Source organism: Anas acuta, chromosome 2, assembly GCF_963932015.1.
Source record: "Anas acuta chromosome 2, bAnaAcu1.1, whole genome shotgun sequence".
Classification (NCBI taxonomy): domain Eukaryota; kingdom Metazoa; phylum Chordata; class Aves; order Anseriformes; family Anatidae; genus Anas; species Anas acuta.
In genome coordinates, this window is record NC_088980.1 from 13019639 (window position 1) to 13044936 (window position 25298).

At 37.8% G+C, this 25298-nt stretch overlaps 2 long non-coding RNA genes across 2 annotated transcripts; both read right to left on the reverse strand.

The window, feature by feature from the left end:
- Nucleotides 1-8706: 8706 nt before the first annotated feature.
- On the reverse strand, nucleotides 8707-18969 carry LOC137852145 (uncharacterized). Its single transcript, XR_011093671.1, has 3 exons — nucleotides 13252-18969; nucleotides 10383-10545; nucleotides 8707-9554 (listed from the first exon to the last, which is right to left on the reverse strand). It is a non-coding gene; the product is annotated as an uncharacterized lncRNA (long non-coding RNA).
- Nucleotides 18970-20226: 1257 nt separating this feature from the next.
- LOC137851655 (uncharacterized) lies at nucleotides 20227-23397 on the reverse strand. Its single transcript, XR_011093327.1, has 2 exons — nucleotides 22908-23397; nucleotides 20227-20511 (listed from the first exon to the last, which is right to left on the reverse strand). It is a non-coding gene; the product is annotated as an uncharacterized lncRNA (long non-coding RNA).
- Between the last annotated feature and the right edge of the window lie 1901 nt (nucleotides 23398-25298).

Consider the following 25298-nt stretch of genomic DNA (forward strand, 5'->3'; position numbering starts at 1 on the left):
AAATCTCTCTCAAATGGGTGTTTGAAGTAGAAAGACACCAAGAATGTATAGGACAAGATCCCAAACAGCCATAACTCTTGTTTGTGGCCATAAATGGGGTTATCCCAATCTACATCTACTAAAGAAAACAAAACATAGTGTTTCTGAGGTGCTTCTTCACTAGCTCCAGTTCCTTATGCTGCATATCTAACTGTGAGATAATTTACCACTATTTCTTCCTTTCCTTTTTTTCCTTTTTCTTTTATATTTTCTTTTATATATTTTTTTCCCCTTGGAACTAAGTGATGGAATTAAGTAGTGTTTTTACCTAATTTTTCATCCTTTTCTTGAATTCGTCAGGTCTCTTGAATGGCCTGTTAAGGCTAGGACATGGAATGGGCTTGGTGTCTGGGTCACTAGGAAGGTCAAGAGCAATGCTATTTGTAGCTATTATCGGTGGCATGTGCAAACTCATGAATGATTAATCTCAGAACAGCTAAAGTATGCTCCATAAGTTCCTTTCAGTTTGTCTCCCACACCCATAAGGACTTGCAATTTTAACCTCCATATCATCAATTCCTTGCTGTTTCTCTGTCTCAACTGTCTTTCCTTTAAAAATTCTACAGTCTTGAAGACCATTATTTCATCCTTGAAAATCAGTTTCCATTTACCCAGTTCACCACTTTCTGAAACCACAGTAACTCATGATTGCTGGGGCCAGAGGGGAATTGCCTGAGAGATGTGTAATGCACTGAGCTAACATGTAAGGCTAAAGTATAAAATTTAAGTTATAAATGAAAGTGACAAGCAAAATTTTTCTCCACTTAGCTTTATTAATGATACAATATTTTATTGCCTGTGGCTAAAAGTATTTATTGTCATTGTATTTAGCTGTAATTTGGTTTCATAATTCAGTTGGCTTTTTCTTTTTTTTTTTTTTTTTTCTTTTTTTTTTTTTCCCATGTATATTATTGTCATAGTTTATGCCTATAGTAAGTGTGTGGTCTTCCAGGAACAAACATATGCAGATTGGTATTAATCTGAAGAATCAGAGGCTTAACAGTGGGCTTATTTTTAAGCATGTGAGTATGTGGCTGAAATCAAAAGCTGCACAGTTTGTCCTTCTAGGGTGACTAATAAAAACTGCATGTGTATTTTTGGTTGTAGGCACAACCGGGAGATACATTATATATATCGGGAGACATTAACCAGCAACATCTTCAAACCTTTATTTAATTATACAAAATGTCCTACCGAGAGAAAAGGGAATATTTGTGTGCTTTAAATTAGGCATGTGGTGGGTCACAAGAAGTGTACAGGATCTTGCAGAGTCAAGACCTGAATTTGTATATCATATATTAGAGTGTGTTCAGAGATATTTGATGGGAATGACCGCAAAACAGAAAAAATTTACTAGAGAAGAGACTGAAAATTTGAAATAGTTTAATTTAGAAAATGGAGGAATAAGCAAATGTACCAAAATCATATGAAACAGTGAATGCTACTTGCATTGTAGAATGAGAATGTCCCTTTTCTCTGATAAATAGTATAACACTGAGGAAAGTAAAAGACAAGCTGGAAACCATTATAAGAAAACTCTCTACAGTGCGTAATTAGGTGGCAGAAATCTCTCTCAAAGGAAATGAGACCAATGATGCTTGGAGGATTCCAAGTGAGACTGAATATTTCCATAGATAACAATAGTTCCTGGAGTTACAACAAATGGTAAACAAGCAATGCAATAATGCTTATTGAAATAGCCATTAACCTTGTGCTCCAGGGCTCAATTTAATCTAAATGAGACTGGTATTGCTGTATGAAAATAGATGATATCTGACAGAAGGTACAGTTTATATTACACCTGTGTAATAGAAGGGTCCTCTGCCTCCTTCTGGTGATGACCACTCTCAAAGACAGCATTAGGGTTTAGAAAGAGACACAATCTTTTTTTCTGTAGGTCTAATCTAAAATGATAGTTCCAGTTCTTCAAAGTATTTGTCTAATATCCTTTAAAAGGTATAAATTTGACATTCAACATATTGTCTCTTGGTAGCTTTTAGTGTGGTATATTACTAGCTCAACAGACTGCATCTGAGACATTTCTTCAAGCTATGTTAAAAATGATAAGGGAAAAGGAGGTAATAGAGGCATCTAATCATTATTTATATATATATTTATTTAATCATAATAACCCCCCCCCCAGTTTAGTTCTTTTCATTACAGCATTTCTCGGCTTCATTAACTATGTTTCTGTTCCTTCACCCCTTGACTTTTTATTGATTTTATTTTGTTTACTTATTTATTTATTTTAAAGATGAGCATTTTTATAGTACTTTCAAATCAAATCAAGGATCTCCCTAGAGTGGGTCCTGCACATTTTGGGTATCTTTCATCTTTATTGCCATCATTCTAAACAGAACATGAAAGGATAATGACCTTGATGAAAACCATAATGACCATGGCATAAAACAGCAGTAGCATCCTGAAACTCCTCCTCGTGCCATGGACAACCTAAATAACAATGTGGTCTGACTGCAGTTATGCTATATTTTTGATGAAACACTCTCTCAAAATTATGGGGGCTGTTAAAGGTGATTCAAGATGGACTGCCAAACTTTCCAAATTACCAGCAATGCCATTTATGTGTACTTTTCTTTGTTGTGCAGTTTCAAGTGTGGATTACAGAGGTTAAAATTTTGGTGGGCATTGGCATGCTCACATCAAATTGGTTCTGTTCCACTTCTTACTTCTGTTAGATGTGCATCTTAATTGTTTAATGTAATATTTCTACTTAATTACAGGAAATGTCATTTACTATATTGATGGTAAAATGAACACAGGCAACGTAAGTGACATTGTACATTTTTACAATGAGGGAGAATATGATTAATTATGAGACAGAATAAATTAACTCATACATCAAATACTTCTGAGAGGTGTTAGGAGGTGGAGGTAGGCGGTGACTCCAGTTTAATCCCTTCTGTAGAGGAAATTAGAGTCAAATTATATTAGACACTAAGGAGCAGAAATGGTCTCCATGGCCTAGAAGAGCATATAATGGTACCTAACATTTATAGATGCACACCATATCATCTTGAAGTTTATACACTGTAAGGATCACTTCATTTATCACTACAAGTACGTTGTACCATCATAGCACACTCCTTCACAAATTTTATTAGAATATATGAATTTAGTCTTGGCTAGTATAAAACAGATGAAGCATGAGTGTAAGAGAGGGTATACACATAAACAAGAATCACGATGAATTTCATGAAGTATAAGCTGCAAATTGATGACTTCAGATCAAACATGGAAAATTTCTGAAAACTTGATCTTAACTAGCAAAGGTGCTATGAGTCTATAAATTATTTTTATTCACTGTCCAGAGATTTAAACTATGGCAATCACTTTGGATGAATGTTATTCATCCAGGAATAAGGGCAAGTTTATAAAGAATTGTCTGTACTTCAGCCTTACTCTGCCTAACCTAGGATTATTCTTTCTTTTTTCACTTTCACATGTATTTGTTACTTTATATACCATTCAACTTGCTGTTCTAAATGTTATGGGGACTAAGCAAGACATTGCTTAAGGAACAATGTTTTAGAAGGAAAAAAAAAATGCCTTTATTTGTATGAAGAAGTGTCATTCTGTTCATGAACCCTTTATACAGAGTGCAGCATAAAGTTAACACCAGTCATCTCCAAGAGTTTATGACAAACAGCCTGACAAAAGCTTTCACAATTTTCCTAGCAAATTAAATACAGCTCTCCTCAGGATGAGGAACCAATAAATAAATACATAAATAAGTTAAAATTAATAATAATAATAAATAATAGGGGCATCGTTTTTTTTCTGGAAAGGAGGATGTTTTCAGATACATCATTTGTATCTGAAAAGGGATAGGGAAGGTGAGTTGGAACAGCAGAGGTCAAGGTTTTGAGCCTGACAGTAGGTGAATGGTCAAGTGGCAAAAGGAGAGACAGATAAAACTGAGAGATTGAGGGTCATTATTAAATATTCAGAGTGGTATGGACTTTGTTTTTATTAATTTTTTTAACTTTTTCAGTAGAGATAATTTCCATTCCAACACAGAGAATTTAAAACCTTTATGTTTACTACAAAACAGAATTTGTTTTTCTAGACTGCAGAGCTGTGATGCCAACCATCATCGCACAGGCATCTCTTCACATTCCTCCCCCTGCTACATCCCTCATGTTTCTCTTCCCCATTCCTATACATGTATTTAGAGGATGCAAAATGCTGCTAACTCTCCTGGCATCACAAAGCCAGTAGAAATAAACATAAGTCACTAATAAATGTTACATCCCAAAACTACAGCATGAAGAAAGATGGCCTCTTTCCCAGAAGCTGTGCGCTGAATATTTAAATTTGTTTGCAAACCAGCACTGAATGCTGTGTTGTCAGCCAGGGCACGTAGCTAAGTGCAAGTGGTGCAGAGTGCAGTTAATTAATAAGTTTGGTTTGCTAGGCTGTGACTACAGCAACTTTCTTCTCATAAAACATCTTTCATGTACATAACTGGAAATAAAATGTTCCTCAAAGAAGCTCTGTCCATGTGTTTAACTGTTTTCTGCAGTGACACCAATCCACAGTCTCCTGCATAAAAACAAAGCAATGTTACTGTGATCATACAAGGGGTTTTAAATTTCCTTATCACACCTCACTATTACTGAAACATTCCCTCTTGAGCATACATCTTCTCTGGTATGCTTAATGTATTCTTGTACAAAATCTCTTCCACATGTGCCTATACATATATTGAGTTTCATGTAGTTGTTGTAATGTAGAAATAAGCACTCTATTGTATATTACATAGAGAAAATTAGAATTAAAAAATAATAATCACATAAGTAATAGGGAAGCACTAATAAAACAAGTCTAATAATTGAATATAAACGGTTAAATGTATTTATGTTGTTTAAAATACTAGATTTTTTTATTTTTTTTTTGAAAACGTTTTCACTTTTTATGTGAAGCAATGGGACCAGACTGCAAGACTGGAAGTGCAGGAGAGAAGGATAATGCCTGATATAATATCTTTTTTTCCCTCATTTTGGAAGGTGTTTTTTTTTTTTTTTTTTTTTAATACATGGTATTCAGCTTCATTGAAGTCAGTGGAACTGCACAGAGGTAAAACTGATAAAAGAAAATTAAATCTTTTAAAGAAAACCTACTACTATGGTTTTGAGGAAATGAAATTAGTAAGTTTAGTCAGTTAATCACTTGCCGAAGTTTGACATTGTATAAAGCATTAGCAGCTGGAGTCTATAGTCCAGACAAGGATAATCAGCAAATCTGAGGTTATAAATTGTTGACTGGAAACAATGGTGCAGAGATAACCCTGGAGAGGTTGTGAAAGACTTCACTGGAGTTTATTTGCATTGCAGTTCTGCTAGAAGTCACAGAAGCTTGGCTTCCTACCTACTTACTGCCATTTATTTTTGATATGCCCTAAAGCATCCTTGACACTTATTAAAATAGAACGGTGTCTAGGCAGCCAGTAACGCTACTGTATCTTCTTTCAACAGTTGCTCTATTTTAAGAAGTTCCAAAGAGCTTCGGTATACATCTTCAAACCTACTATATCTGTTGATTCATGTAGCTTGTGAAACCTTTGACCTAGATGAAGAAATTCCCATATTTAAAAAGAGAATCTACACAGCTTCCATGGTCCACTTAGTGCTGTGGTTTAGCAAGCTGTTCTTCTCATTTATGTCATTTTCTTTATACTATTTTTTTCAACATGCAAATTATATATGGCTGTGATGTAAACACAGTTAATGTAAATGCCTTGCTAATCCACATTATAGACCTTCATTTATCTATGTGCTGTCTTTATACACCTTTGCTTAGACTGTGCCTAGTATCATTAACACTATATATGTAAGAATTTCCCTTTCATCTCATTTTTGTGGCAAATTCCTTCTGCAATTTCTGGATGTGAGCCAGCCGTGTTAGAGTGAAAATTGGAGCTATTCTCTCCTCAAGCCTGCCAATGTTCGCACAACAGGGAATATTAGTTTATAAATTACCCCAGGGAGAAATGCCAGTCACAGAAAGCTCCGGAGATCTGCAGGAGCCAAATCACACCTTTCTGATATTTCACTATGAGCATTCACATTCAAATGTAAACAGCGTTTACATTTAATTCTGCACTCAGCATTATAAAAGACCACTCTGCCTCATGTGTCTTAGTGAAATAGTTCTGTCCAAAATGTCCATTTCTTATGGACTGGCTTATACTGTATTTTACCGGGGAGAAAATATGATGGGAAATAAGCCAAACTGTCTAATTATTCCTGACATATAACCTATCAGAATATAACCATTAGCAAAGGAGTGAAATGCTAGCTTCTCTTATGTAGTTTGTTCTTGTTGCTGGTAATTTGGTTTGCTTCTCCCAAAGAAGCAGAGTTTTGAACTGATGAACATTTTGAGATGATGCATCCCTGTCTCAGCAGCTGACAGTACAATAATGCCATGACGTGGAGGATACCAGTCCGATAGTATAGCCTGTAATGTGGTACACAAAAGGACAGCAAAATATCCCCTCTAATAAAGGTTATCAGCCTAGAAGGATACGTTGCTGGATCATTTCTGTCAGTGTATTGCAGTATACATCACTGCAGTTACATCAGCGGTGAGTCTTCCCTGCAACAGCTAATTGTTTGATGACAATTGTGTTGGCAGCTTCCGATTCTTGTTTAATACTTCATATTTCCTATCTGCCATGCTGTGACGGGGCATTGCCTGATTACACTGTTTACGGCCCTATTTTTTTCACAGTGAACATGCTGGAAAAGCAGTTTGTCACTCCAAAGGCCTACTACCTACAGCAACTGTCCTGGACACTTCACAGAAATTAAATGGTACAGACCATGACCCAAATTCCTGGCAGTGTAATTAGATTTCTAATGAGAGGATAAGATATAGACTCATACATTTGCATTGAATTTACTTGTCAGAGGTTGCGTAAGTGTTCAGTATATTCTGGTCTGGAGTACCTCAGAGTGAATATAAAATTCAATTTAGCTAAACTTTGCTTATTTATGGCTACATAGTTTGTGTTTCTGAACCTCTTTATTATACAGAATGCAATTAAAATATAATTGACACTGGAGAGGAGTCACACCAACAGAACTGCACATACCCCTCCCGGTGTCTAATGGACCACACAGACAGGAGTAGCATCATTTAAACCTCCATGGGGAAACAACACAGAAATGGTTCTGAGAACAGTGGACCAAGACAAGTCTGTGGTCCTCTTTGTGGAATAAAAAGTGCTGACAGAATGGAAATGACATTATAAGAAGATTTATCAGGTAGAACGGCAAAGAATTAGGCCATGAGTTGAAGATAGTGCCAGGAAGATTTAAATTTAAGTGGAGGAAAGGTTTAAGGGAGAAAGGAAACACCTAGATAAGGGTGGTGTTCTTAGGCTGGGCTTCAGAAACACTTACATGTTCTTTTTTTTTTTTTTTTTGCAGCTGAACAGTTGACTCCCACTGATATACATGATTCTTCCCCTGCTCATGGACACTCTTTCCATCCAGCTCCAAACATGCACACATCTACCCTTCCAGCTGACCTCTGCTCCTCCCCTCACTCCTCTTGGGCAACCCAAGGCAGATAGGCAGCAGCAGCAGGGGATTCCCATTGCTGGGTAGGTTGCCTTTTCATCCCTTCTCCATACTACCTGTCCTAGCAGGGACAAAGGGATGAAATCTACTCTGCTACCATGCCCTCCAGCCCCAAGAAGAGCTTTTCCACCACCTAAAATTGGTTCCAGGGGTGGGAGGACCTCTGCAGAAGCCGCAGCAGGGCCCTCAGAGCTCAAGGGCATGTGTAGGGACTGCAGCTCCAGAGAAAAACATTTGCATGTTCCCTACAGATGGGTTTTGTTTGTTTACATATATATTTGTATACAGATCTCTTCAGCTGTTTGGGGAGGATAGGTTTCCCCCATTGGAACTGAAAAACACAACCTTTGCGAGATAGAAGTAGAGAAAAGTGGCTGGCATTCACAGGCTGCTACTTGGCATGAACAAAGGATATGGAGATAAGGCAGTGTAAAAGAAAGGTTTCTGCTCCTCCTATTAAGGGCCTGATTATGCACAGATGTGATGCAGCCATTGGGTAGGCTGGAGGGAGAGAAGGGCCTGTGAAGTAGCAGGATCACAGATACATCACACTGTGGGAATTTATCCACCAGCCTCCTTAACACCTTAGCACAGTGAGATGGAGTATTATTTCTTTTTTTTTTTTTCTTTTTTCTCCACAGCTAAATGTGTAATCAGAATTGTTTAATATTAAAGCAGGTCAAAAACAAAGAGATGAATGGAACAATATATAAATATCAGCCGTGCTTTTTTATGCCTCTTTCAGCTCTTCAAAAATCTGGAAAACAAGATTTCATCAAAATCTTAAAAGACTCCAATTGTTTCAGCAGCTCCTTTAAGAAGATTAGAAAAAGAAAGCAAATAAGTTTGCAGACTTTAGTTTTCCTGCTTTTGTTTTAGTTTTTAGATTTGATATGTATGGCATTTCAGTGAGATCAGGTCTGTTTATATTTCTTCCTATTTTTTAATAACTGAAAAAGAAAGAAAAAAGGACTTAAAATTGTTTTTATGAGTAGAGATGTTCTAGGTTTATTTCTTGTTTGATGGAAATCAATCCAATGGAAAACTCATATCAATGTCATTGTTTTTGGTTTTGTTTTTTGTTGCATTTATCATGCCCAGGTAGACAGGTGATAGATAGATGGATGCACATGCCTAGAATATTTTTTTTTCCTTGAAAAAAGTGACAGATATTAACAGGCACTATTACAGCAACAAAATACTTCAACACTGATTTCCAAAAATTCTTGATGGTCTCAATTAATCATGAATCCACAACCTGTAATTATAATTTATAACATAAACATTATTAGAATAATAATTTGTTTGTTTTTTCTTCTGAGATTTTTATTCCAATTTCTTTCTAGAATTTGAATGATTATGACAGGTAGATTGATAGAATCTAAAAAAGCATCTGTATAGGAAAGAAAAGGACCAGTACAATGTTCTACATTAAACTAACACAGATAAGCTTACATTAAATTTAGGACAATCCAATTCAAACAATATATTAGTTTTCACAGGAAACAAAATTGCATTAAGAAAAAAACTAAGTAAATTAATTAACTATGTTGCTCAAACAGGGGCCAAAATCCGTTTGGCATAGGGTTCACAAATGATCCCATTTTCTAAAGGTTGCTTTAAAGTGTATCCCTTAGATGAAAATACCCTTCTTATCTAAAGAACCATGACAATCAAAACAGCAGCAAGATCTCTTCGCGGCTGAATAAGTCATTCAAACTCTGCAGCTAGTTCATTGTCTGGCAATTCATCCTGAAGACAGCACATCCCACCTGAACTGCTGGCTCCCTGCTGCTTCCCATCCAGCTCTGGGAGCTGGTCTTGCCCATAACGCACCAGTTTGGGTTGGACTTGGACAAGTCTTTCCACGCATCCACAGCAAACGTTGACCTCAATAGCCGTGGGAGCCTAGTAAAACAATCCAAGGGAATCCCAGGTAGCAGGAGGTTGCATGGGTTTCCTAGAAACTTTGGAAACTTGCCCAAGCCTGGCGGCTTTGAAGTGTCACCCAGTTTGACCCTGAATGCCAAGTTCAAAACCCAGCGACTGCTGTCTTCACAGCCAGCCAGCTGAGCAGAAGGCAGAGCTGTTCTCTGCGGCCAAAACACATAATGGACCAGATCCTCATCCCGTGTAAATAGGGAAGTGACTGTAATACTGTTGTGCCAATTGACTCTAATGGAGGCTGTGGGCCAAGAACACAAAGGGCATGTCTACATCGCTCAAACTAGTGGTGTGTTACAGAACTCTGAGCTGGCTTCAGATCTGTTGGTATATGGCACAGTGGTGCAATTCCATATTGTGTTATTAAGTTGGGCCTCAGAAGTCCCTCAGATTGCCAGTTAACTTCACAACATGAAGTCATGGATACGGCCGTGTATGTACTGCTGTTTGTGTATGGTGTTAAGGAGATCTTTGTGCCCTGCAGTTGTGCATGATACTGCATGGAAAGTCGCACAGATCTTCCTGGTGACAGCAATAGACAGGCATAAAAACCATGAACATATTTTGTTTCATTTTGTTTTGGTTTTAATTATTCTTGACTAAGCAAGAATGAACTTTGCTTCTGTAAGGAAAACAGATTTGCCCTGTTATTGTGGACATGTTCCTGGTGGGAAATGCATTTTCTGCTTTTGTCTTCATGGCACTGCCCATATCTAGCCTTTGACTATTAATGCTGGAAAGTTTGAAATCTTTCTCAGTGAGCCCAGTGATTAAAAGTTACCATTTGCCTACCTGAAAAGATTCATGTCTCTTCCTTGTAGAAGGCTAGATCAGACAGACATGCACAGCCCTGCTGCTGATGGCAGCAGAAAGGCCACAGATGGAATGAGCCAGTCTGTGACATCCCACTCTGTCTTCTTGCACAGCAGAACCAGCTGAGACAAACACCAGATCACTGTGAGGAAAATCACATTGTAAGCATCTTATAACCAGTGGCTGTAAATTTCCAGGATTTGCAGAAAGGCTTTTTTCACAAGGAACCTGCGATAAAGCGTGACTGTCCCTGTGTACCCACTACACTGATGTACAAAGTGCTTCTATAAATCAGTGCTGGAGAGAGGCCTTTTTAAGCTTGTATTTTGGTCCCTTGAGAGGGAGCAATCCAGTGGGTTTATTTGTTTTATCATGCTCACTGCTGTTTAAAAGAAGACAAAATGTGGCAAGCAGCTCATTAAGAGAGAGAGATTGGATCTGTGTTAATATGCAAATACTAATCCATTAGGACCCTGCTCATACACCAATCAATCAATTAACTCATCTGTCTCTGTATTGTTCATTATATGAAAAATGCTTTTAATCATTTTGCTATGCATTAATTAATAGCATGCCTAGTTGAAAGGAAAAAAAAAAAAGAAATTTAGCATTCCTTGGGGCTTACATGTACAAATATTTAGTATTCAGCTGTAATTCCATGATTAAGATGTATCATGTAGCCAAAGATAACACAGGGATTTACGGAGGTAGAGGACAATTTTGTTTTATACCAACAATTTCATATATGTATTTTCTAGAGCACTTGAAAGGATAAGCCACTCTGTGTAATATATGTGTATATATAATAACAATTTCTGAATTGTAGAAAGAGAAATCAAGAGGATAAAATGTGTTTTTCCTTCTGCCATTTAAGAGATATCTGTGGGTTAAAACGATAGCGAATGGACATAATCTCACTGACTTCAAAAGGAGATATAAATTTGGCTCAAAAATTCAGTGAGATAACAATAGACAGAAAAGCTATTCCAGGTGGAACCGAATTTTCTAAACAATAGTGACTTTCTATTAAAAGCAAAACAAAACAAAGAAACAACCATGAAATAGCTGAGGAAGGAAATGGGTCATAATAAAGAGATGAAAATTCTAAACTGAACAGTAGATTCATAGTGGGACAGGCAATTTGAAATTGATACAGAGATATGTGGAATTATTTGAGAGTAGGATGAGATGAGCTTTCAGAATGCCCTGGAAGTAAGGCAGAATCATTGTATGGATGCCACATGCTGGATCTGGGAACGTTGTAGAAAAAGGAATGCAGCATTCAAGGTGAGAGAAGAGTGATATACATGAGAATTTAAACAAAGGGGACAGTCACAGAGGGTATCTGAGACAGATTAATAGATACAGGAAAAATAGCAGCTGAGGAAAGTTCAGGATCAAGGGTGAAACAAAGGTGATAGAGGTAAAGCTAAGGGTGAAGCTGGATTTTGAAAGTTGGGAGTGGTTGGATGGGGTAAAAGGCTATGTGGTTTCTCTGCTACATGCAGAGCTCTTTCTCTTCTCCATTTGAGATGGAGCTTTTACACAGGTGAATAATTCCTTTAATTTCATTTTTTTACATTGCAGCTGTTGCCTTCAGAGAAATCTGTACCTGAGCATGGGCTCACAGATGTAATGATTTGTAGGCTCAGCCTTCAGTTTGATCTCAAAGTTAATTTCTAGGCTGTCCCAGGGCCTAATCCTTGTCCCTTGATCCTGGGTGAGGCTCTGGTGCCCTGCTTGCACTGTTCTGAATGAAAGACTCATAGCTTCATAGCTCATTCCTTCACTGCAGCCTTCTCTGTGTGATGATTACCAGAGTGATCTCTGTGTCCTTAGACAAAGAGAAACACATTGTGTCTTGAGTCTTTGCATTTTGTGCCTGCTTTGTCTTTTGCAATTTAGTCCAGTGAGACTAGGGAAACCCATGCATTGCAGACGGCTGATTCTCTGCACACTTCTGCCTTGTTAAGCATGACTCACCAAGCTCAAATTGCAGAGTGTTTATCCATTTGAGATCCTGAAGCTTTTACTGTTAACAGAAGGAAAACGATCCCCTGACTTCATGGTTGTTTTTCAAAATGTTTCTATACTAAGAATTTCCAGGTACATATTTCCATAGATAAATCTTTAAGTTAGATTTTATTAGTGGATATATGCTGAGCAATGTGTATACATGGTTGAAATACTATCTACAGTTGTGAAGGAATCCTGATTTTTATATTGCATTAGCTTATGCTCTTATACTCATTTTTTTTTTCCTTCTTCCTCTTTTTTTTTTTTTTTTTTTTCCCTTTCCCCCCTGAGTATTGTGTGTTGTGTTTATATGGTCTATTTTGGGAGGATATTCAAGACTCTGTTCAAAATTGGCATGGAGTAGTAAAATAAGCAGAAGGCAGGACCTCACCATTTATAACTCAGGCCATGCCACTTATTTACTACTTATTGCCCATATTATTTTCCCCTAATAATATTAATGTATATTTTTGCTTCAATGAGACAGTTTTTACAAACAGCCTGTACATTTCATGAATAATATTTGTTCTGAAGTGGTTGAAGACAAAACCAGAAGAAACAGAGCACTAATACAGACAAATGAAAATACTTGTTCAAGGTCACCCTACAGGCAAGTAGCAAGCTGGGAACAAATAAATACTGAGATGTCAAGCGAGCACTGAGAAAATGCCAAGGACCAAGGCATATGTTTTATTTTGAAGGGAACTGTTGGATGTGTAAAATAGACCTACGTCAATAATTAAATCCAAGCACTAACCTACTGTATGTCTTGTAACGCTCACAACATACCAGGCTTTGGGGGGAAAAATGGTGGTATGAACTAGATCCTTACCTGGTAGGTGCTGGGCAGGAGCTGGCTACAAAGTGGATCATGTGCTGACTGCAAGCATGGCTGCCAGAGAAAGGACAGCTCCCTGTACTGAGCTTCAGGTGCTCTGTAATTGCTCACACAAGAGACAAAAGAGCTTGCCAGAAAGAACTGGATAGAGTATTTGAAAGTGTGAAAGATTTGGACTTAAATTTTGTGACTAATTTGGTTTGGGAAACCTTTCTAGAGGATAAAAGAAGAAAAATGATTCTTTGGATTTTTCATTAAAATAACTGGAGGTGAATGTTCTACAAGAAATAGCACATGTAAGAACTTAGAACATCTTTATTTAAAAAACAAACCAACCAACCAAAAACAAAACAAAACAAAACAAAACAACAACAACAAAAAAAACACAATACTTTAAGAAAAGAAAATTGTCCATCTCTAATTTTGAACATTATTTACACACCTTGTTTCTTCCTGCTGTAGAACGTGGAGCTACCAGCCACAGCTGTGTGGAGGGTATGAGTAACTCTTCTTAAGAACCACTGTGCTAACGTGATGGGGAGTGGCTGCAAGATGCAGCCACTTTATTTATTTTTCATTTTATTTATTAAGAACCATCATTCACTCACTGACAGGAAGGGCAAACAAGTTATTTGGGCACTGGTCCAAGATGCAAAAAGCCTGGCATTCATTCTTTATTCTACCTCTAAGATCTGGGCCTTAGACTGGAAAAAAATCTCTGAAGTATTAAATGCTGAGCTGTTTTTATTTTAATTTACCATCTATAACTTGGAGTTGCAACACTTCCCTGATTCACATAGGGTTTTGGGTGGAAAAGAACAGGCAATGACTGTGGAGTAGTGTGGCCACCAAAGCTGGAAAAACATCCAGGATTCTGTTGCTAAGGAATATTAAACAGGAATTCTGGGGGCAGAGAAGACATTATAGCCCACAGTATTCCAAGTTCTGGTGGACACAAAGGAAGTGAATAAACTGGCACTTAGTCATCTCAGCACCATTTAAATGATTTGGACAATGCGTTCTTGCTGGGAAAGAACAAAAATCAGTACTGGAAGTTTTATTTTCAAGAACTGAAACAGGAAATTCCAAACAATGGAAAGTTTAAATCATTAAATCTAGCACCAAGACCATGAGTGTATTTCCTTTCGTACATATTTCTTTAGATATAAAAAGAGTGAAAAATATTTATTGCCTTTTATTCAGTGTCAAAGGCAGTATTTTTTTTTTTTTTTAAAGTTATAGTCATCTGGTCACAGGATGTTTACACGCAGCTGAGGCCAGATAGGCTGCAGATATTACAGTTTTGTATATGGAAATACAGAAATCACACAGTTATGGATGTCTATCTCCCCTGCATTCTTAGGAAGAGGGAATTGCAGAACTAGGTGCTTCTGACACTTGAGGAATTCACCAAGAGATGTTCGCCTAACCCTGTGATTACTTCTATCTGTGCCTATAAACATACTGTAAATCATTATGGTATAGGATGTTTTCTCCTTGCATTGATTGCAGATAACAGATGACATTTTAAACAAGAGAAAAATGAAGTCCTTCTGCTCCTGACATTTTTACCACTTCTTTTCTTTACTAATTTTCAATGTCAGAGACAGTTTGTGCCAAAGTGCTAAAGTGTTGCTTCCATAGATCTGCAAAGTGAATTAAGCTCTCCATCCATCTCCTCTGAAGAACATATTGATATGTTCCTTGCAGTGTGTGAGGGATAAAAGAAACAGCTTTTCAGAGACATGGCACATATTTAAGAATTAAGTCACTGATTTCTGAATAATTGTATTGTCACCTAGATTTTAGCCTTCTGACTCTGACAAAGCTGTGAATAACCATTCAAAATTAAGTTGTGCACAAACTAGCGCATTGCCTTGTACCCATGCTTCCTCCCTGCCCCCCTGGTTTTATCCCAGAGCTGTTTGGTAGGTTTATTACCTGAGTTGGGTACAGTAATCTAGAAATATGCTAATAAAAGACCTGTGGAGAACCAAACCCCTCTCACCATAAGCACATTGTTCCCAGGAAATCTCTCCCCAGTATATTTTTACCCACCAGATCCATGATCCTCCATGAGTAACCCCCGAGAAGAATGAAAGCTGGAGAAAAGCAAAGCAAACAACAACAACAAAACACAACTAAACAGACAAAGAACCTATGCTCTGGAGCTACACTATTACTAGTCTTGAGTCATCAAAAATGACGAGCAAGGTTTGCTGAAACAGGAAGTCCCACAAAAAAGTAAGTAAATAGGTAAAAGTTCATATGTATTTCATTACTTTAATTCATTTCAATGTTCAGGTCTCCCAAGTTCACATTTTCCCGTTTTATTTCCAGTACTAGGGCTGGATTATTTTTTATTATTATTCTTTATCATGATTGTTTTATTATTATTAATAATAATTAAATGGAGATCTTATTGTTTTCCTGTGGCTTCATCAACTACAACTCTAAAAAGGCCTTCCCTAGTACCTCCAGGTATTGCAGTATCTTTAGAGATAATCTGCAGCCATGACCAATAAGTTAAACGCTTTATTTTAAAAATGAAAATTATGCCACTGTGCTTGGGAGTGGCTTTGCAAAATGAAATACTATTAAATAGATACAGTTTTTTCTAGCATTTTTAACAATTCTTTGTCTAGTAAGCAGTGATCCTTTTTTTGTGGGAGAAATAAAAAGAGTGGCATGTGACAACCATGAGACTTTGTAGAAAATCCATCAATTCTACCAGCTAGTGAGTAGTTATGTGTTAGTCTTACATTTGTGTGCAAGAGTTTTCTTTGAAAATAAAAACCAGAGGCCCAAAGCAGACCAGTAGAGGCGTTAGCTTAGGATCTTCCACAGCTGATCACTGGTCTGGCACTGTGCATGTTTGTGTCTGAGTCCTTATTTGAACTCAGGAGAGATCTTGCCCCCTCCCTCCCTGCTTGTTCCTTATTCATCCTATTTGTAAGAGGGAGTTAATGATCATGACGCCTTTTGTAAAGCACACTGAGATCTGCCAATAAAAACTGTCACAGGAAGAAGGCAGGGCCTGTTGCAATGGCTATAATAGTCATTCCCAGGGCTTTAAAAACACTAAAGTTGGTACCAACCTAGCAATCAATTCTTTCACTAGATGGACCCCAATTGGGTGCAAAAATATTGGTTGCATCTCTTGGGTGGCAAATCTGTTACTCCTTTTATTTAGAGGTTAGTATTTTCTGTGATTCCTAGAGGATACCTCTTTGCAGCCTGTTCCTGGCCAAGAAAAATACTTAAATGGTATAGAAATTCTCTGCTGAATCACGTCTTTCAGATTTATTTGCTGGGAACTAACATTTTGTTTAATTCCCTGGTGGAGCTACTGAGCCCACTGCTGGGTTTGCACTTCACTGCTGAGCCCCATTTGTAGACCCAACTAAATCATACGCCTAATTCTTCAGGTCTGGATCTTATTCATTGTCTTCATCTCTAATAACCACAGCAATGGCATTTGGGTTTTGCACTTGTTTCCTCTTTTTGAGTGAAATTCACCCCTAGGAGCTTTGTGTGGTAGGGCCACACTGCAAAATACTGATGAAGTCCACGTGGCTGTGTTGCTGCTACAGATGGCTTGAACAAATGCAGCCATTCAATTTGTCTGCAGGTCTAGTGACAGCCCCCAGCATAGATATTAATGTATCTTCCTGGACAGATGCATTTTGTCCCCACCATGATATTAGTAATGTTTTGCCAGGGATTTTAAAAGAAAAGTGAGGCAAATTTTATTACAGTACAAATATGAATCAAGTAGAAGACCATAGGATCAATAAATATCTTCTGTCAAAAAAAAAAAAAAAAAGTTAGGAAAAAAAAAAAAAACAAACAACTCTTGGAGGCAATTACATTGGTTAAATTAAAACCCTGTTAAATAACAGCACCGCTGACAATGAATCAGAGCCCAAGGTTTTTGTTAGCAGGTTGTAGCCCATAGCGACGACAGGCTGATAAATACTGAAACTGCCTCCAGCAAAGGTATCCTATGTCAGGAGATGAGACTTTGCATTACTCACAGAAGCTTCCGGAAAGGCCAAGCACAGTTTCAGTCTGACGCTGGGTCAAAATGTACAGGCTTGGAAATGAAGAGGGGAGAATTTCACCTGGCTTGGGATGTTTAAGAGACTAACATACATTACAAGAGTTGAATCACTTCTGTAGTTTCCATCCTGTTAGGTATATAACTGGATTGAAACACTGAGATTTAAGAAAAAGATTTTTTTTTAAAACAATTCCCTCTACTCTCCTTTCCCTCTCCCCTCTTCTCCCCTTTCGTAAATCTTTCATAATCTAGATACTTTTCTCATTACAATTTCAGTCTGACATTAAAAAAAAAAAAGCTTTAAAATTCATAGCACATTGCTTGATGTTAAACTTTGCTCAGCAATAGACCATTAGTTTACTTGATGCATGACTCTCTGAATACTTTGTACCAGTAAATACAACAAACACATGATAATTGCTATGTGTAACATGTTTGCATTTAAACATGACCTTGAACTTACTTCTCAAACATTTCAGAAATGTCAGCTATTATGGTGATCTTTGTTCATTACTGAAAGGAGTTTCTGCGTCTGAATTGTGTAACACATTTATATCTATTAAAAGTGACACAGTAGAGCTATTTTTTATTGTTTTAAACTTTTAAAACTCTTTTAAATTTCAGTAACCCTCTGAGTCATGCGATCCTGTGACCATCTCGGCACTGTTCCAATCCAGAAGTCTAATAAAAGCTTCAACAAAGGAAACCCTAGTTTATTTCAGAAGCGGTGACAAGGCCAACCTGTACACTTATTAACACCCTGTTAAAAATGACATAGTCATATAGCAGCACATTTTTCTAAGATGTATATAGTACTATTTATTTATACATATATATTTTTAAAGCATTGTTATGTGTAGAAATAAATGTGATCAGGTCTTTATCTGCACTGGAAAACATCCACGGCAAATGAAGGTGAATAAAAGTGATATAAAACCTACCTTTTTCATTACCTTACCTGACACTGACCCATCAGTTTCAGCCAGATCACCTTTCTGCGGTGAATGTGAATTACTCAGTCCTGTGTCCACCTGCCCTGGTCTTGTCTCCCCTAGGGCACAGAGATGTATGGGATGCAGCTAGGACCATTCACCTCCATTCTGCAGAGCCCCAGGAGACTGGTTCCCCCATCCTTGGTTTAGGCAGTGAGCTAAGGAGGGAACATCAGACTAAACATTCAGGCAATTTGCCATGGGACAGAAAAGTTTTCACTGTGAAATATTGGTGAAAACACAGCTGCCAAAGTGTCCTGCCCTCCTGTAGGCGACAGTGACCTCTAACAGCTGAGAAGTGACCCTCACCTGAAACCTGTTCTGCAATCACTTCATAGCTTTGCTGCCAGTGGTGAAAAAAAACAAAACAAACAAACAAACAAACAAACACCCCCCAAAACAAAACAAAACAAAACAAAAAACAAAACAAAAAAACACCACTGGCGTGGCATAAAACCTAAGTAACTGCCTCCAATCCACGATGCTACCTCAGGTTGGAAGTGCCTGTATTCAGAGAATGGTGAGCTAATGGCGAGATTCCTTCCCTGTTTTGTAGGGGTGTCTTGTTCAAATGGTACATTCACAAAGAGCTAAAATTAGAGTTTTTTTTCTGGCCTTGTGTTAAAGGCAACAGCCAGTCTGCTGCACTGATGCCTGTTTGCTTCGAAAGCACTGAGACTGCTTTTAATAACAAAGTGAAAGTGACACTGGTGCCAGTCATTTACATTCCCCTATGCACATTTACATTCAGCTTCTCCTGTGTCTTTCCTAAATTAGGCACTGTCCACATTAGAATTCAAGACATGCTGGCCACAGCTATGTTTAAATGTGGTTGCATACTAGTATGATTCCAGCATACCACTTCTGACCATGGGGGAACAAGGATTTTTTAAATTGTTGCTGTTTCCCTTCCCTTCCACAGCAGTGTAAGCTGCACTGCTCTGTTGATGGCAGGTCAAGCCTTCAGTCGGTGTAAATTTTGTGATTTTGGTAAAGCCATGTCTATTTTGACCTGTTCAGTCTCTGCTACTGTTTTTCCATATAGGCTGTAACAACTGTGACTTGCTACCATTGTCATTGTAGCAGACAAAAAAGACAAGCATTGTGTTCTCTATGGGAAGATGCTCAGACCTTTTGGGGAGAGACATAGAACTGCATAGGAATAAAATCCTCTGGGAACAAAAGCATTGGGTAAGCTCTGTTATATGGGAATACTAGCAAAAACACCTCTCATAGCATCTAAACACCAAGACTATTCTTTCCTTCTCAGAGGTTAAATGTTACAAGTATAGATTAAAAAAAAAAAAAAAAAAAAGAAGAAAAAAAGTATTAAAACAACCTTTTTGAGCAACAAAGCTTTACTCAGAAACATGTTGCAGATTCTGCTCTCTTTACACAACAGACAGAAAATGGAGATTTTAGATAACACTGTGATTTGACTTGTACTAGTCAGTCAGTGGAATAATGCTCTAGTGTAAAATTGACCTATGTAGCAATGATTCAGGGCTGTGGGGAATTCAGCACTGTGCACTTCTGTCTGAAGGCCGTTCAATGCCAGCTTTACATCGCAGTGGGCAAGTAACTGCCCTGCAGTTCTAAAGGGAGCAATGCAACTGCATTTTCCACCCCTTTGATACAAAATGGTCCCAAACCTGAAGTCTCTGAATTGGGTTTGAGGCTAAAGTCTGTTAATTAAACGGGAGGTAGTTTGCCTGTTTTTATTCACTAATTGATGGCATCACCTTCTCATGCAGAAGTCAGGTGTAAATCCAAATATCCTGGCCTGCACCTTACGTCTTAAGGCTGAAAACTATGGTGCAGTTCACATTCAAATTCTGCTGCAGACCTGTGTAGGGTGGAGAAAACATTTTTGACTACTTGAGGTGAGAGACAGATTGCAATTTAAACCAGATAAACCATTTTTTATTTTTATTTTTTATTTTTATTTTTCTACACCATTAGGAAAGGCAGTCCAGGAGTTGCCACAAAAACATTTCTGACAGGGCAAACAATGCATGTAGTTTTTCATATAGGAAAATAAGTATTTATAGCCTAAAGAATACTGTTTATCCCAAAGATCTTGAAGCCTTTCATGGAATGGTATCTCAAGTTTCATTTAGGATGCTATCTTGAAAGACCTGGTGCTTGGCTCTTCTATTTAGGCCCACTGTTGAATATGATTGCATTGCTGTGAAGAGACTGAGAAAAGGAAATATTTGTGAGGGAAAGAATTGTGGTTGTTTCTTGATTAAAAAGGTGGGTTTGTACACAGGAGATCTGCCCGTGCAACAGAATTATTAACTGGCACTAGTTAAACTACTTCAGCCAGGACTTTGGGAAGTCACTAATAACTTACTAGATATCTCACTGTTGCCTAGAAACTGAGGCAACAAAATCTAGGAACATAACAGTATTTTGTGCCTGACATGTCATCAGCTTCCCCTCTGCTTTCAGCCTACCACTGTCCCACCAGAAAATTCATCATCACGAGTCTTACCACCTCTCTGCCTGGCATTGCTGGGTTGAAGATTGCTTGCTGGTGGCTGGCAGAGATTACAACAGCCACACAAGCTGCACAGGGGCTAAGGGCTGCCCATTTCTTTTGTTGAGAAAAGAAAGGAAGTCTGAATTAATGCCGTAAAATGTGTTAGGGTGAGAAATACCACTTTTTATTCACTTATTAAGAACCTATCACTTCTACTTTTTAAGTTTTTGTTTTTGTTGTTGTTGTTTTGTTTTGTTTTGTTTTTAAAGACTATAAAAGTAAAAGTATACTACTATTTAAGTCTCCTGGGAGGGAGGCCTTTAATAGAAAAGTATCTCAAGCTTCAGTTAGGATACTATCTCAGAAAACTCTCAAGATCATAAATGAGAATAATATAGTTGGACCTACTCCATTTTTATGTCATCTAGGAATATGACCCTCTACCTTTAACTGAAGAACTCTTCAGTCAGAAATTATGTTTCTATATAAAGTGTTTCAAAATTGTTGATGGTCTGTTGAATGGCAAATTTCAGTTCTTTAGGTGACCTTGTTTAACTTAATGAAACTGTTGTGTAATTAAAGAGAAAACATTATATTTTTGGTGTTAAGTACACTTCAGAACTTCAAGTTCTATCTCCCTCTGGAAGAAAAACAGAAAACAAAGCAAAACAAAACTTTGTTTAATAGGAATGGCCAACACGGTAGGTGCAGTAATTTGTGTTTGGGGTATGTGAATGGTTTTTATGTTTCCAACAGAAACATATTCTTTTGATTAACGGACTTTCAGTCTTCAAAATATCTTTGCTATATCCATGTTTGGATGAAAAGTGTATGTTCACCTTCTAATAAGCTGTTATACTACTTCTGCCACAACTTTTTACCACAGACTTACCACAGGAACCATGATTCATGCTATCATGTGTTTTGGACTACTTAAATTTGCAGTTATTAAGCAGTTCTGAGAAAGGCAAACCTCTTAAAAAATCAGCACGTCTTAAAGGGCCTCAACAGTTCTACAAACGTGCCAGCTATCAGCGCTCAGCTCTGCCACCATGAATACAGACAGGCATTTTTTATAGGGTTAGGTCCAGAACTATGCCTTGTGCCACTCTCTTTTGACTCATTCTTCAAAATTGTGTTTATGTTTTCTTCCTTTTGTTTTCTATTTTTCTCTTGCAGCTTTCAAAATTTGTGTTACTACTTACCACTTCATTTTTTCACTTCCCTGATCTTATCTCAGGGTGTTCCTACCTCTCATTTGTCTTTAGCTTCTCTCCAATCCTCCTTTCACTTCATACTTCCCCCTACATATCCCACTGCATATCCAAATATCAGACTCGGGTCCTGCTTGGACATTACACGATATCCAACAGAGACAGATTTGGGCTTCCCCTATTGTCAGTCTTGTCAATATATTGAATCCATTAATTTGTTTTCCAGTTTTAGAAAGAAGAAAAAAAGAAAAAAGAAAAAGGGGAAAAAAAATCAGAGCAAGTTAGAAAATGATACTGCAAAAGGCAGTAGTTTTGGAAATGGGTGTGTCTGTCACACTGGGGCCCACAGCTTAAAATAAATAAAATCCTGGGATGACTGTGCTGGCTAATTTGTGAGATAAGCCTTTTATGCTGGGGATTTTGTCTGGACAAAGTGAGCAGGCTGGAGAGCTGAATATGCAAGCAAACCACTTACCATGCCTCTTGCATCACACACACATAACTAATACGTTAATCATCAACGTTCAAACACAGTTACCAGATATGATGCCAGAAATAACTTCTGTCTGTTATTTTTGTTGACCTAAGATATTTCTTCACTCTGGTCTCTTGTTTCTAACCCTCATTCACTTTTGGTTTTGAAATCAGTTGACAGATCAAGAGTTTCATAAAACCCTTCCTTCTCTAAACTTTGCCTTTGTATGAAATATCCCTCTGATATGCCAAGAACTGCCGTTGGCTATTAACTTTCACTTAGCAGACTATGAATTAATTTACCACACTGACATGGGCAGTTTGAGGCGCAGCATGAGTCACAACTCATGTTATAGTTTGTTCAATTATACCCCAGTCATTTGAGCTAATTGAGTCAAATGATACAGTGTCACAGGACTTACTGTAAGTCCAGAGGATTTCTCCTTCTGCCTAAGCTGCTCATCTTCAGCTGTCAACAGCTCACAACATTTAGTGTGATTGCTGCCAGATCCCTGGCAGTGAAAATCTCCAGCAGCCTGCGCTCCTGTGCGTGTCAGCAGCTGCCTGGGACACGGTTACTTCTTCATTCGTTGCTGCTGCTCGCATTTATTTCATATGCTTTAATGTTGCTCCCTCTCCTCTGTCACTGACCAGTTGTTGGACCAATGCTGTCTTCCAGTATGTGTGCCGGGCCTCTCTGTGCCTGATTTCCCATCAGGGAACAAGTGATGAGTCAGCACCGCCGCTGCTGTCATCAGGGCTCTGCACACTCAGCCTGAGCCCTGGAGCTGCGTTTTGCAGCCTCTTGTGGCTTTGCTCAGAAAAGGAATGGAAAGTCTCAGAATCAAACTGAGTTCAAAATGTTTTTGCTGAGTTTTACTTTGGTGATGAAGCCGGTTGGCATTTTTCTGATTCCTGCAATGCCTTTTCCCATGTGAAATTCCTTCATTTGTAATGGGATTAGTCCTATTTGACACCAGCGTAAATGACAGTAGCATTTACTCCCCTGTTTGTAATAAAACATTGCATTTTAATGGGGCTGTTTTATGTGCATTGTAAAGTACTTTGCAGATGTAAATTAAGTAAGCCTTGTGTCAGCCCTTGGAGATAAACGAAGGACATTATATCCTTTTTCAGGGTAGGTAATCTGAGGCAGAAAGAGATTGAGACAAAAAGTTTGGCTACCTAAAATTAAACACCTCAGCCCAAACGAATAGATTGTGAATCCATTACTTATATTAAAAAGGATTGCAGTATCTGAAGTCTTTCAACTATGCTTCACAACCATGCATGATAAAAGCTTCAGGGGATATTTAGACACTGAATTCCACAAATTAGGCCTAATGGAAAAAAAAAAAATCAATCAAACAACAACAACAAAAAAAACACTGAGATTGTTTTCAGTGGGAAAAAAATGACTATTAATAAATTTAGTTGTTTTGGCTTGCAAAAACAAACTAATAATAATAATAATAATACTACTAATAATAATAATAATAATTGCCTTCCATAGAAAATCTTTTAATTTTCTTCGGAAGAGTGATTAATTCATGCATTCACTCAAATGCTACAACAAAACCTCATATGAAATGATGAGAGAAGACTATATGTATATGACTATATGGGTGCACTTCAGAGACATCTTTTTGGCACCTCCATTTTTGACAAGGATAAACCCTAGGAAGACCTCTCGTGCAGGTTACAGAAACAGGGTCTGGAACTCTGCTGGGACTCTCAAGTCAAGTTTCATTAAATCCTTACCTTGTTTGCCTGCATCTGAACTGTAAGATGTGAGAACTGCTCACTAGTGGAGAGCTAGTGGGGTGTTGGCTCTTCACGCCCGGGGTCAAGTCTTAGAAGTCCTCTCCAAGTCTTAGAAGGGATCTCCCATAGAAGGCCAGGAGGGAAAACTGCCAGTGGTGGTTTTGGCTGGAGGAATAACAGGCTGTTTTGGAATAACCTTTCTCTTAATAAATCAAAGCCCAGAGGGAATGACTTTTCACCCTTACAGATGCTGTTCTTTCTTTCTTTGGAAGTCAAGTAGTGAACCCTACAAGCTCTCCAAACCACTGATTTGTAAAGGATTTTTAATTTGCTGAAACAAGCTTAATTCGGTCTTTTTTTTTCCTCTCTCTCTCTCTTTTTTTTTTTTTTTTTTTTTTTTTTTTTTTTTTTTTTTTTCCTGGATACCTGGAGCTGACGTATTCCCCTGATGTATTCCCTTTAAAGTAGAAATGACAGAAAGATGCATCACAGGAAAGAAAGTATCACTTCCTCCTTTTTTATTTCTGTTTCTAATCCCTGCTACAAAAGAACCTTTTTTTATCCTCTTTGCTCAAATATCATATATGATCCATATTTTGTGACTTGGCATATGAAAAGTGAAGCTTTTACCAGGCAAGATTTTCTCATTTATTTCAATTAACTGATGTCCTATTGAACACATGAACCAACTTTTTTATGATTCAAAGTCTGCTTTTCCAAAGTAAGACACTTGAGGAAAAGGTCAGAACAGTGCAATGTTGATTTAGATGCTGCACAGGTACCATTTGCACATAACTAGTTGCAGGAGTACATATTAGATCTTCTCTTCAGAATGAAGTTTAAGTGTTGTATGCAGATTATAAAGTGCTGGCTGATATATTATCTTGCCCTCTTGGCTGTAAATTGCATTTGTGCCATAAGGCATAAGGGCACAGATGTAGTGCTGTAGCATCACTCTGAATGGATGGGTCAAAGGAGTAAAGAGCTATACTCTTACACTAACAACATTTCTTCTTGTTGGAGATCTATTTATACATTTATACTACAAT